We start from the raw sequence: 15,093 nt of genomic DNA, 5'->3' as shown, positions 1-15,093 counted from the left end.
AGCAGCTTAAAACAAGAGGAATTTATCATCTCCCAGTCCCAGAGGCCAGGAGTCTGAAATCAAGGAATGTTGGGGCTGTGCTCCCTCTGGAGGTTTTGGGGAGACTCCTTCCTCCCTCTCCCAGCTCCTGGGGGCTCCAGGCATCCTCAGGCTTGTGGCCGCATGCCTCCAGTCTCTGCCTCCATCTCCAAGTGGCCTTCTTCTCTGTGTCTGTGTCTCCTCTTTTGTCTCTTAGAAGGATACCTGACATTGGATGCAGGACCCTCTCTAACCCAGGATGAGTTCATTTTGGAATCCTTAACTAATAACATCTGCAAAGACTCTATTTCCAAATAAGATCCCATTCACAGGTTCTGTGAATTTAAAGGGGTTAGGATCCTCAAGTGGAGGATCCTTCCTGCCTCTCCATCTTCTGGGGGCTCCCAGCATCCCTGGGCTTGCTGCCACATCACTCCAGTCCCTGCCTTCTCATGTGGCCTCCTTCTCTGTGCCTGCCTCCTCTTCTGTCTCTTAAAAGGATAATTGTCAGGGGACTCAGGGCCCACCCTAATCCAGGATGAGCTCATCTTCAGATCCTTAACCTACATCTGCATCACTTACATCACACACATCCTTCAGTACATCTGTGAAGACCTGATTTCCAAATAAGGCCCCATTCACAGGTGCTGGGGGTTCAGGTTTCAACATATCTTCATTGGGCATATGATTCAACCCTCAACAAAGAAATGTGAATCCATGGTAAACTCTTCTGTGCTTTCAAGCGTTTATCTGTCCCCTTCATTATACAGGCTTTCCCTTTCTGCAAATTTATTTTTACAAGTAATAGCCATAGCTGTGATTGTTGAAGCACTCATGATGTGCCATCCACTTCTTAGCTTCTTTGCAAACCACAATCACATAATTGTCACCCAAATCCTACCAGGAAAGTACTACTGTATTTTATAAATGTGAAAACAAAAGTTTGGAGACATTAAGACAAGTCTAATATTTCACAGCTAAAACATGGTGGGTTTCCACTCCAAAGTATATCTCCAAGAGAAATGAAAACATGTGCTCATGTCTGCTCACGTAAACTCTTAAACACAGGTTCACAGCAGCATTATTCATAGTAGCCTAAAGGTGGTAACAACCTCAAATGGCCTGTCAGCAAATGAATGTGTAAACTAAATGTGGTCCATCATAGCATGGAATATTATTCAGCCCTAAAAAGGACTGAAGCTCTGACACAGGCCACCACATGAGTGAATCTTGAAGGCAATTTGCTAAGTGATGGAAGCCAGTCATAAAACGCTGTGTTCTGTATGATCCCATGTAAAGGATAATTCAAAACAAGGAAGTCTATAAAGATGGAAAGTAGATTTGTGGTTGCTTAGGGATGGGGGCAGGGGGTGTTAAGGTGGTGATAGCTAAAGGGTACAAAGCTCCTAACTGAAGAAATCAAATGCTCAGCTGGGTTCAGTGGCTCATGTCTTTAATCCTAACACTTTGGGTGGCCAAGGTGGGTGGATCACCTAAGGTCAGGAGTTCGAGACCAGCCTAGTCAACATGGTGAAACCACGTCTCTACTAAAAATACAAAAATTAGCTGGGCCTGGTGGCAGGCACCTGTAATCCCAGCTACACAAGAGGCTGAGGCAGGAGAATCGCTGGAACAGGGGAGGTAGAGGATGCAGTGAACTGAAATCATGCCATTGCACTCCAGACTGGGCAACAAAGTGAGACTGTCTCAAAAAAAAAAAAACAAGAAAACAAATCAAATGCTCTAAAACTGATAGTGGTGATGGTTGCCCAACTCTGTGAATATACCACGAAACACTGAATTGCATGCATTAAATTGGTAGATGATATCATATGTAAACTATATCACAATAAAGTTGTTAAATTAAAAAAAAATCCAGGATCTACCCAAAGGAAAATAAATTATCCTACACACACACACACACACACACACACACACACACACACACACACACACACAGAGAGACACATATGTTCATCAGAGCACTATTCACAATAGCAAAGACATGGAATCAATCCAGGTGCCCATCCATGGCAGACTGGATAAAGAAAATATGGTACCTCTACACCAAGGAATACTACACAGCCATAAAAAGAACAAAATCATGTCCTTTGCAGTAACATGGATGGAGCTGGAGGCCATCATCCTAAGGAAATTAAGGCAGGCACAGAAAGTCAAATACCACATTTTCTCACTTACAAGTGGGAGCTAAACATTGGGTACCCATGGACATAAAGATGGGAATAACAGACTCTGAGGACTGCTAGAGGGGAGAGGATGGGTAGGGGACAGCAGCTGGAAAGGTACTTACCAGTAACTGTGCTCACTACCTGGGTGACAGGTCCATTAGGAGCCCAACTTCAGTATCATGCAATATGCCCAGGCCAGAAACCTGCACATGTACCCCTGAGTCTAAAATAAATGTTAAAAAAATTAAAAATTAAATAATTTTAATTTACTTAAATTTAAAAAAAATTGGCCAGGCACAGTGGCTCACACCTGTAATCCCAGCACTTTGGGAGACTGAGGTGGGCAGATCACTTGAAGCCAGGAGTTCGACACCAGCCTGGCTAACATGGTAAAAGCCTGTCTCTATGAAAAATACAAAAATTAGCTGAACGTGATAGTATGTACCTATATTTCCAGCTACTCAGGTCGCTGAAACAGGAGAATCTCTTGACCCCAAGAGGTGGAGGTTGCAGTGGGCAAGATTGCAGCATTGCACTCCAGCCTGCATGACAGTGTGATCTCAAAAAATTTAAAAAAAAAATTCTAAGGAGGAATGTGGCTCAGACACAGGCTACAGTGTGGGTGCACCTGAATAACAGCACACTCAGCAAAGCAAGTCAGACACAAAAGACTATGTGGTATATGATACCATTTATATAAAGTGTCCCAAATAGTCAAATCCACAAAGACAGAAAATACATGGTCAATAGGGGCCGGGGAGGCGGAATGGGAAGTTACTGCTAGTGGGTACAGGGTCCCGTTTTGGAAATACGAAAATGTTCTGGAACTAGATAGAGATGTGATTATGAAAATACTAAATCTCACTGAGTTGTACACTTTAAAATGGTGAATTTCACCAGGTGCAGCAGCTCTCGCCTGTAATCCCAACACTTTGGGAGTCCAAGGTGGTGGATCACCTGAGGTCAGGAGTTCGAGACCAGCCTGACCAACGTGGTGAAACCCCGTCTCTACTGAAAATACAAAACTAGCTGGGCATGGTGGTGGGTGCCTGTAATTCCAGGTACTCAGGAGGCTGAGGCAGGAAAATTGCTTGAACCCAGGAGGCAGAGGTTGCAGTGAGCCAAGATTACACCACTGCACTACAGCTTGGGCAACAGAGTGAGACTCTGTCTCAAAAATAAATAAATAAATAATAGAAATAACAAAATGGTGAGTTTCATGTTCTATAAATTTCCTCTCCATAGAGAAAAAATTAGTCTTCTCCTAACTCTGAAAGCCTACGGTGGGCATCACCCCAAAAGTTAAGAGCCAGGGCCAGGCACAGTGGCTCACGCATGTAATCTCAGCATTTTGGGAGGCCGAAGGAAAAGGATCACTAGAGCTCAGGAGCTCAAGACCAGCCAAGGCAACACAGCAAGACCCCATCCTTACAAAAAATAAAATAAAAAACTAAGTGGGTATGGTGGAGCACAGCTGTGGTCCCAGGAACTCAGGAGGCTAAGCTGGGAGGATCGCTTCAGCCCAGGAAGTCAAGGCTGCAGTGAACCACGATTGCACAACTGCACTCCAGCCTGGGCAACAGAGCAAGGCCTCATCTCCAAAAAAAGTTTAATTTAAAAAGAAAGTTAAGAGCAGAGGCAATCCTGTCCTCCCCATCCCCGCATTGTCCAACACTCAACAGACAAACAGATACCAGTCTTCCTTTATATATTTTTTTCTTTTTTGAGACAGTCTCACTCTGTTTCCCAGGCTGGAATGCAGTGGTGCAATCTCAGCTCACTGCAACCTCCGCCTCCCAGGTTCAAGCAATTCTCCTGCTTCCGTCTCCCGAGTAGATGGGATTACAGGCATGTGCCACCACACCTGGCTAATTTTTGTACTTTTAGTAGAGACAGGGTTTCACCATGTTGGCCAGGCTGGTCTCAAGCTCCTGATTTCAAGTGAAGCACCCATCTTGGCCTCTCAAACTGCTGGAATTACAGGCATGAGCCACAATGCCCTTTCCTTTATATTTTTGCATGGCTTCATCGTTTTTTTTTTTTTTTTTTTTTTTTTGGGACAGAGTCTCGCTCTGTTGCCCAGGCTGGAGTGCAGTGGTACAATCTCAACTCACTGCAACCTCTGCCTGCCAGGTTCACGCCATTCTCCTGCCTCAGCCTCCCGTGTATCTGGGACTATAGGCACTTGCCAACATGCCCAGCTAATTTTTTGTACTTTTTTAGTAGAGAGAGGGTTTGTACTGTTAGCCAGGATGCTCTTGATCTTCTGACCTCGTGATCTGCCTGCCTTGAACTCCCAAAGTGCTGGGATTACAGATGTGAGCCACAGTGCCCAGCCTGCATGGCTTCATCTTAAAAGATTTATCTGTGCACCTCTTTGGGGAAATTTTTGCAAACAAATGTTTCTGTCCAGCCACTGGGAATTTGAAAGATGTTTAAATCCTATTGATTTTACAACCTTTCACAGGTTTCCTAGAAGACAACAACACAGAAACCTGATGGACCTGTAGAAGGGAGGGGTAATATAGAATTAGCAGAAAGTTTATAAACTAAGATCCATATTTATTTATAAGATAATAACATTGGCCTCATCATGAAAAAAGTGCAGGTAAGTGGCACACCAATTATATCCTAGTTAGAAGTAACAAACAATCAATGGTGTGAAAAGATAATTCTACTTATCATGTGGTTAGAAACATCTGAAAGTACCTCAAGCATATAGAGCTTCCAGTGCTGGCTGACCTGGGGAGAAAACTATGAGTTTTCAAACCTGTCCCAGCATGTCCTGAAGTTTTCACTTACTTTTCTGGTGTGGGTTTTGGGGGGGAGGGGGGTGGCGGGGGGATTGGAGGGCAGGGGCTCCATCTGTTGCCCAGGCTGGAGTGTAGTGACATGATCATAATTCACTACAGCCTCAAACACTCAGTCTCAAGTAATCCTCCCACCTTCCAGCCTCCCAAGTAGCTGGGACCACAGACATGCACCACTGTACCTGGCTAATTTCAAATTTTTGGTAAAGACAAGGTCTTATTATGTTGTCCAAACTGGTTTCAAATTCCTGGGCTCAAGAAATCCTCTGCGCTTGCCTTCCAGAGAGCTAAGGTTATGGGCATGAGCCACTGTGCCCCGACTTTCACTTACATATTTTGGAAATAAGCTGCATCCCACTAGAGAAGTCCCAGCATCTGCAGGTGCTGTATAGGATGATGATTAAGTTCTTCCTACTCCATCAAGACCACCAGACAAAGGAAACAGAGCACACTGCTACAGGCTGGAGCAGGTGTTATGGACTGAACCATGTCTCTTCAAAATTCATATGGGGAAACCCTAACCCTAATGTGGATGTATTTGGAGATAGAGTCTATCAGCAGATAATAAAGACTCAATGAGCTCATAGGAGTGGGGCCCTCATCCTATAGGACTGGTGTCCTCATAAGAAGATGAAGACAGATTCTCTCTCTCTCTTTCTCGTTTATTGTGATAAGAACCCTTAATATAAGATTTACCCTCTTAAATACTTAAGTACACAATACAGTATTGTTAACTATAGGCATGATTCTGTACAGTAGATCAGAGCTTGTATGTCTTGCATAACTGAAACTCTGTACCCACTAAACAATTCCCCATTCCTTCTTCTGCTAACCCTGGACAACCACAGTTCCTTCATTATCTCTCTCTCTCTCTCTCTTTCTCTCTCTCTCCTCCTTTCCCTCTCTCTCTCTTTCTCCCTCTCTCTCTTTTTCCACCAATGCTTTTCTGCTTTAGGACAAAGGAAAGGCCATGTGAGGATACAGTGAGAAGGTGGCCATCTGCCAGCCAGGAAAAGAGTCCTCACCAGACCCCAATCTTAACAGCATCCTGTTCTTGGACTTCCAGCCTGCAGAACTGTGACAAAATAAATTTCTGAGGACTGTGGGACCTAGCAGACTAATATGGTGAAGGTTTGTCCCCAGACAGGAATGCCTGAAGTTGGGACTCTCAGACTCAATAGAGCTGGATGTGTTCATTTTCACACTGCTATAAAGACGTATCTGAGATGGAATAATTTATGGAGAAAAGAAGTTTAGCTTACATTTCCACAGGCTGTACAGGAGGCCTGGGTAGGGAGGCCTCAGAAAACATATAATCATGGTGGAAGGTGAATGGGAAGCAGGCACAATCTCTACATGCCCAGCAGGAGAGAGAGAGAGAGAGAGAAGGGGGAAGTGTCACATACTTTTAAACAACTAGATCTTGTGAGAACTCAGTCACTACCACAAGAACATTAGGGAAGAAATCTGCCTCCATGATCCAATCATCTCCCACAAGATCCCTCCTCCAACACTGGGAATTACAATTCAGCATGAGATTTGGGTGGTGACAAAAATCCAAACCATATCAAGAGCTAGGTCAGGATCAAGCCTCTGTCTCCTCATTTTATAAGGATAGCAAAAGCGTTAGCTGCATGTTACTGAATTCATATGGTTTAACTGTACAGAATAACTGTAACGTTATTTCAGAGACAACACAGATAAGCTTTTTGAGACCAAGTTGTTTCCACAGGTAAGGAAAGATTGAACTATACACTGTTTGCAAAGCAGCTAACTTATGTATGATACACTATGCACAACTACCAGAAAAGAACACACAGGAAGATGCTGGAAATTAACTCAGTGGCTCCTCCCCTCTTCCAGATGTGATTTTAAAAAATGCCCATTTCCTGTTCCTCAAAAAATTAAAAATAAATCTGCCATGTGGCCGAGCAACCCTACTCATATTTTTCCAAATGAAATAAAATCAAGATCTTAAACAGACATCTGCACCCCCATGTTCACTGCAGCATCATTCACTATAGAAAACATCTAAGTGTCCATGGATGGATGAATGGGTAAAGAAAATGTCATGTATATATACAGTGGAATCCTATTCAGCTTTAAGAAAGAAAGGCAACCAATCATTGGCAACAACACAGATAAACCTGGAGGACATTATGCTAAGCAGAATCAGCCAGGCACAGAAAGACAAATACTGCCATGTCTCACTTATATGCAGAGTATAAACTCATGAAACTCGTAGAAGCAGAGGATGAATGGTGGTTGCCAGGTGCTCTGAGGAGTGGTAGTAGGAAGTTGTTATGTGGGTATAAAGTTTCAGTTACACAAGACAAATAAGCTCTGATCTGCTGTCTACAACACTGCACCTGTAGTTAATAATACCATATTCTGTACTATTCAGCCATAAAAAGGAATGAAATAATGGCAATTGCAGCAACCTGGAAGGAATTGGAGACCATTATTCTAAGTTACGGAAAACCAAACATTGTATGCTCTTACTTATAAGCAGAAGCTAAGCTATGAGGATGCAAAGGCATAAGAATGGCATAATGGACTCTGGAGACTCAGGGGGAAGGGTGGGAGGGAGTGAGGGATCAAAGAGGACACATTGGGTACAGTGCACACTGCTCAGGTGACAGGCGCATCAAAATCTCAGAAATCACCGCTAAAGAACTTATCCATGTAACCAAACACTACCTGTTTCCCAAAACTATTCAAATCATTTTTAAAGAGTTAATTAAAAAGTAGTAATAATTCTGTATTTGGTACTTAAAAATTGAGAAGATAAATTTCATGTTAGGAATTCTTACTGCAATTTTTTTAATGTGTCTGTTTCCTAGTTCCATCCAAATCTTCTGATCTGCCAGTATCTGACTCTCTATCACCTAAGAATTTCCTCCAAAGGCCCCCACTAAGAAGTCACACGCCCTGCTTAGCATGGGATACCTGCAGCTTTATTTCAGGTCACACAGGCTAATGTCAGGGAATCCACTACTCTCTGTTGAACCATAGGTACACAGCATTTCTTAAGTTCAAGATGTCTCTATAATTCCACTGGCTTCTCTTGTCATCGTCCAATTCCATGCCATACTGAAGTTTGAGGAGGTTCATTCTTTTGTTTTCCAATTCACTTTAGAAAAAAAATTAAATAAATAAAACGCACACCCTAGAATCTCATCCTTTCTCTCCCCAGGAGGTAAAATCTCTGAGCAGGTGCCCTGTGAACATGCTGGGAAGGTTCTAGTCTTGGATGATGGTTGAAGCACGTGTTCCTAATGAAAACTTTTAGAATAAAATTGGACCACAGCCACTGAGTATGGGTATAGGAATGCATCCAGGTGAGGGGGCTAGACAGAGCAGACCAAGATGGGAAGCAGAATTTGTAAATTCCCTCAGCTGTAGGAGTCCTGAGACAGACCCTTTGTATGGGGTGCAGCTGGAAACATTCAAGACTTGGTCCAGAGTCCTCCTGACCTGACAGCCGGGTCCCCCTGCCAGAACTTGGGGACACCTCCATAGACAACCATCAAAGACTAAACAATGGGTAAACAATGACCCGGAACAGTCTCCCCATGGTGCAGGTGCAGCAGTAACTTTGAGGTCATGTCAGACATCTCTCAGGCTGCAAGACCTCCCCATTCTCCTCTCCACTCTGTTCCTCCTCTTCCTCATTCTTCTCCTCTTCCTCCTTTTTAAAAAACCATCTAGTACTTTCAGTACTTTCAGTACATCTAGTGCTTCTCAGAAGACACAAACTGACACCAACCTGTGAAACTTAGATGTGTCCAGGAGTACCCTCTATTTTGTTGAATTTTTTTTTTTTTTGCTACATTATGTTACAGCCTTGAGTTAGTCATATAACTGCACAAAAATCTGCGTGAACAATGTAAAAGAATTTTCAGGGTGTGAATACCCTTCTTTCTTCCTCCTCTCCTCCTCCTCCAGCTCCTCCTTCCTCCTTCTGCTTTCTTCTGCTCCCTCTAAGTTTTCTTTCTTTTTCTCCTCCTCTTCCTATCATCCTCCTCCTTCTCCTCCTATTTTTCCTTCTCTTTCTCCTCCTTCTCCTTCTCCCTCCAAATTTTTCTTTTTTTCTCCTCCTCCTCTTCCTCCTCCTATTTTTCCTCCTCCCTCTCCTAGTTTTCCTTCTCTTTCTCCTCCTCCTCTTCCTTTTCCTCCTCCTTCTTATCTTCCTTCATCTCCTTCTCCTTTCTCATCTTCCTCTTCCTCTTCCCCTTTCCATCTTCCTTTCTCTTGCTTCTTTTTTTCTTCCCTTCCTCTCATCTTCCATTCCTTCCTTCCTTCTTTCTTTCTTCTCACTTTGAGCACTCCACACAACCAATGCCACACAGTCAAGCATTCCCAGATACTTGTCAAGGGAATGTGATGAAAGACATAAAAAAAGAGTACCAATCAGCCAAACAAAAATGGGTCTGATACTAGTCAGATATAATTATGAAACCACCAGTACCTCTTTCCAGGTTGGGATGGAGGTTGAAGGCTGATGCATAGCCAACGTGTAACACAGTCTCAACTGCATAGCCAGTAATTCCACTCCTGAGTTGATACAGAAAAGAATTGGAGGCCAGGTGCAGTGGCTCACACCTGTAATCCCAGCACTTTGGGAGACCAAGGCAGGAGGATCACTTGAGGTCAGGAGTTCAAGACCAGCCTAACCAACATGGTGAAACCCCATCTCGACTAAAAATACAAAAAAAAAGAAAAAAAAATTAGCGGGCCATGGTGACATGTGCCTGTAGTCCCAGCTACTCAGAAGGCTGAGGCACAAGAATCACTTGAACCCAGGAGGCAGAGGTTGCAGTGAGCTGAGATCTTGCCACTGCACTCCAGCCTGGGGGAGACTGAGACTCCACCTAAACATCATCATCATCATCAACAATAACAACAACAAATGGGGGCTTGACATAGTGCCCCATGCCTGTAATGCTAGCACTTTGGGAAGCCAAGATGAGAGGGTCACTTGGGACCAGGAGGTTGAGACCAGCCTGCCTGATCAATACAGCAAGAGCCTCATCACTAAAAATAAAAATAATTTTAAAAAGAATTGGGACTCCAACAGATATGTACACACAATATTCATAGCAGCACCATGGGTCAGGAAGTTTGGCTCACACCTGTAATCCCAGTACTTTGGGAAGCCAAGGTGAGTGGGTCACTTGAGTCTAGGAATTTGAGGCTAGCCTGGCCAATGTGGTTAAACCCAGTCTGTATACATACACACAAAAAAACACACACAAAAATTAGCTGAAGGTGGTGCACACCTGTAGTCACAACTACTTAGGAGCCTGAGATGAAAGAATTGCTTGAGCCCAGGAGGCAGGGGTTGCAGTGAGCCAAGATGATGCCACTGCACTCCAGCCTGGGTGACAGAGCAAGACCCTGTCTCGAAACAAATGAATAAATAAATAAATGAACAGCAGCATAATGCACAAGAGCCAAAAATAGAAACAACTTAAACATTCACCGGAGCATGAATGCAGTTATGTAAATATAGCTCACACATAATGACAGTCTATGACTGCACCATAAAAAAGACTGGAACTCTCACACATGCTGCATGAATGCTCCTTGAAAACATAATGCTAAGTTTAAAAAGACAGACAAAAAGGTCTCATATTATGTGATTCTATTTACATGAAAGACCCAGAATAGGCAGAGAGACAGATAGCAGAGTGGTATTTGCTGGAAGCTTCCTGGGGAGAGGATTTCAGAGTGAGGGGCCGATAACTATTGGGTGTAATTTCTTTGAGGGTAATAAAAGTGTTTGTCTGGGTGCAGTGGCTCACACCTGTGATGTCAACACTTTGGGAGGCTGAGATGGGCAGATCACTTGAGACCAGGAGTTCAAGACAAGCCTGGTTAACATGATAAAACCTTGTCTCTACTAAAAATACAAAAATTAGCTGGTAGTGGTGGCACGCACCTGTAATCCCAGCTTCTTGGGAAGCTGAGGCAGGACAATCACTTCAACCTGGGAGGCAGAGGTTGCAGTGAGCCGAGATGGTGCCACTGCACTCCAGCCTGGGCAACAGAGTAAGACCCTGTCTCAAAAAAAAAAAAAAATGTTTCATTGATTGGCATGATCACTGCTCAGCACTGCTGTGTGCTAAACATTAATTCACTGTTGTGAATGCACTTAATGCCATCAAATTGCAAAAGTGACTAAAAATTGTAAATTATAGGTTATGTGCATCTTGCAACAATTAAAACATTAAACTAAAATGACCCAGTCTCAGAGATACCACAACCAAACCTCCATGGCTGATGTCCTGCTGGGACCTGGAGCCAGGAAGAAGGCCCAGGATGGGCACTGGTTTTCATCCCGTTTCATGTGCAGTTTCCTACGGACAACCTTTTTTTCACCATGCCATTTTTTGGAGTGCTTTGTGGTATCCAGGTCCAACCCTGAAGGAAATGACATCTAGTCTCCTGCTCCTGTCTTTGGGATAACGTTTTTCCCAGTTTCCAGCAGTGGCCGCATCTCATCTATCCTCTGAGGCTGAGATTATGGGGAGCTGTCACAGGTATCCTCATCTTATTCCAGGCAGGAGCTGGGTGCCAGGAGCCCACTTATGCACACTCACTGAGCAGGGACCCTTCCTCCTCTGGGAGAGCTTGCATTCCTGGGTGCCCCATTCCCCAGCCATCCAGAGAGTTGTGGAGAGGGGACACCTGGGAAGCACTGGAGTAGTGGCATTACTGGTGGTGAAGCCATATGGGTCTACAGCACGGGGTCTTGCATCTCTTCGCCCCTGAGTCTTCCCTTGGGGTGGGCTGCCCGCATGCACAGCAGCCTGCCAGCACTTGGGAGGGGAGCATGCACTGTGTGTTTACTGGAGTTGGACGCATGCTCACTTTAGGCATTCTTCCCTTACCAGTCGAGTGTTTCTAGAAGTTTGTAGACCAGTTAAACTCCACCATTTTTCCTCTCAGTGTGCTTGTTTGAGCCCACTCACTCACCCCCTGAGATCATATTGGGAAGCTGCTGACCACCAGTTTCAGGTGTTTTGTATGTACTGGTGCTGGCTGTGACCAATTGTTATTTTAAAGAGACAGTTTATTAACCTCTTGACCATCACCTTCTGACATTTCTTATGTGTGTGGGGAGGGGAGCAGGGGGAGCCCATCTTCTGCCCTGTTCATGCCTGGCATGCTACGTACCCTAACAGTAGTATCAGGGGCATGTGAACCAGAACAACTCCATCTTAACTAGGAGCTGGGTAAAATGAGGCTAAAACCTACTGGACTTCATTTCCAGATGACTGAAGGATTCTAAGTCACAGGATAAGGGAGGAGGTCAGCAAAAAATACAGGTCATAAAGACCTTGCTAATAAAACAGGTTGCAGTAAAGGAGTCTGCCAAAACCTCCATAATCAAAATGGCAACAAGAGTGACCTCTGGTTGTCCCCACTGCTACACTCCCACCAGCACCGTGACAGTTTACAAATGCCGTGGCAACATCAGGAAGTTACCCTATATGGTCTCGGGACTGTGTTCTGTAACAGTAGGAGGCACAAGACCCCAAGTTCATCTTTAAATCCTCTTAGGCATCTCCTAGGACCACTTTCCCTCCATTGAATTGCAGCTGATCTCTGCTACTGCCTTGTAAAACAAAAAACAAAAAACAAAAAATGTGCTTCCCTTGCAGTTCCCCAAAACCCACTGCCCCAAACTCTTCTTTTTCTCATTCACAAAAAATCTACCTGAAAAGAAGCCCTGGTAACCACAGATGGGTATCAGATAAACCCATTCCCAAGCCCTGCAGTGACCTGCTTTGCTGAGGCTGCGAGACCTGTCCTGATCCCTTATCACCTTAAGGATCTCATTGTTGGTAGCCTCGGGTAGGACCCACCTGTCTGCAAAAATCAAAGCAAAACAAAACAAAAATTATTTTTACAAAGGCTCTTCCTCCACTTGGGGTGAGGCTTCTGCAGACAGATCTAGGGCAGGTCTTCGAAGGGACAGCTTGAAAGAGGAATTGTGAAGTCTGCCTTTTCCTAAAGCCTCCTCTCCCTGGGGATCTGCAAGGGAAAGGTTGGGGAGATTGCATTCTATTTACACTGCATCTGCTTTCTTCTGAAAACTCCCTAGGGAGATCTGTGGAGCCGGTTGCCTCCCTAAGCCCCAAGCCCAATCTTTTCTCTTCTTTTCTTTTTTTTCTTTGGAGAAGTCTCCAAGCTGGACACATTCAATTCTTTCTGTATTCAACAAGATAACCTCTAAAGAACCTATCTACCGGGTCTTAAGTATTCATTAGAGAGGTGTGTACAGAAAAACATTTAAGGTGAAATGAGAGCTCTGAGTGACATTTCTGTTCCTTAGATCCCAAGGCAACAGGCAGAAACTCCAAGGAAACATCAGAAACCCAGGAGGCAGACAGAAGAGGACCTGGGCTTCTCCAAAAGCCAAACTGTAGTACTTGCTGCTCTAAACTGCCTTTCTGAGAGCTGTTAATTTTCCACATTTGAAAAGTGGCCAAGCTGAGTCAACAGATATTCCCGTGGAAGAGCTAGCTCACCCAGAAGCAATTCTAAGTGCTGTAGATTCCTGCAAACACCTGTCTTTGCAAACCAAGCAGCTTTTCCAGTGTACAATAAGACAATTAAGAGGAACCCAGCCATTCTGGCAGTCTCTTTACTCATCTTTTCTTTGCCAATGTGACTTCAGCATCAAGTTAATTGGCAATTGCGGTTACCATAAAGTGTTTCCTTGCCAGTTTTAAAGTATCTTTCAAATTGCCCAAGTATTTAAAATTATCTTCTTCTTGGAAGATTAAGCCCTGCCTGAAAGTTTTCGTTTCAAATTGCTATTGATTGAAACATTCAGCCTTCAATGGGAAGGAAATTCTAACACAGTCTACAATGTGGATGAACCTTGAGAGCATTACACTAAGTGAAATAAGTCAGGTGCAAAAGGATGACTAGAGTGTGGTTCTGCTTGTTTGAGATAGTCAACCTAAAAAGAAGCAACTCAGGTAAAATTAATATAAATAGAGTTTATTTCGGCCAAGCTTGATGCTTGCAAACTGGAAGAGTAGATTCAAGTTGCCCTGAATATACACTTAGATGCTTGGATTAGCAGCAGTTATGTTAGAAATAAGAGCTTGGAGTCCCAAAGAAAATGAGCACTCAAACAAAATACTTCTCAACAAAGCAAATTTACCTCTGCAGAAGGACACTGCCTGCATCAGTCACAATGGCAAGAGGACACTGAATAAAGAAAGGAAAGGGTTTTGATCTCTAATACATAGTCTCTACCTCTGTGTCACTAGCCCACGGGCTGGCGTCAGACCACACAATCTAAGATGACCCGATTGGCTACTTGTGAATATTTTCTCAAGTAAGAAAGAGGAAAGGGAAGGTGAATTACAGTGGTGGTGAGAGATGAAGCCAGCTGGGCTTCCTGAGTCAAGTGGGGACTTGGAGAATTTTTCTGTCTTACAAGAGGATTGTGAAACACACCCATCAGTGCTGTGTAGCTAGCAAAGGGATTGTAAAATGCACCAATCAGCACTCTGTAAAAACACACCAATCAGCTCTCTGTAGCTAGCAGAGGATTGTCAAATGCACCAATCAGTGCCCTGTAAAATGCACCAATCATCACTCTGTAAAACGCACTAATCAGCACTCTGTAAAATGCACCAATGAGCAGGAGTCTAAAGATAGCCAACCACAGGGAAGATTGAAAAAAGGTCACTCTGGTAGGGCACAAACAGAACATGGGAGGGGACAAATAAGGGAATAAAGCCTGGCCACCCCAGCCAGCAGTGGCAACCCTCTCAGGTCCCCTTCCATGCTGTGGAAGCTTTGTTCTTTTGCTATTCAAAATAAACCTTGCTACCACTCACTCCTTGCATCTGTGCCATCTTTAAGAGTGGTAGCACTCACCGCGAAGGTCCACAGCTTCATTCTTGAAGTCAGTGACACCACAAATCCACTGGAAGGAACCAACTCTGGACACATCTTGGGGGCTTGCCTGGGGTATCACCACATGGTGAGTACCATCGGTCCCCTTTCACTTGCTCTTCTGTCCTATTTTTCCTTAGAATTTGGGG

This window comes from Pan paniscus, chromosome Y, assembly GCF_029289425.2.
Source record: "Pan paniscus chromosome Y, NHGRI_mPanPan1-v2.0_pri, whole genome shotgun sequence".
NCBI lineage: Eukaryota > Metazoa > Chordata > Mammalia > Primates > Hominidae > Pan > Pan paniscus.
Note: the sequence above shows the minus strand (reverse complement) of the source record.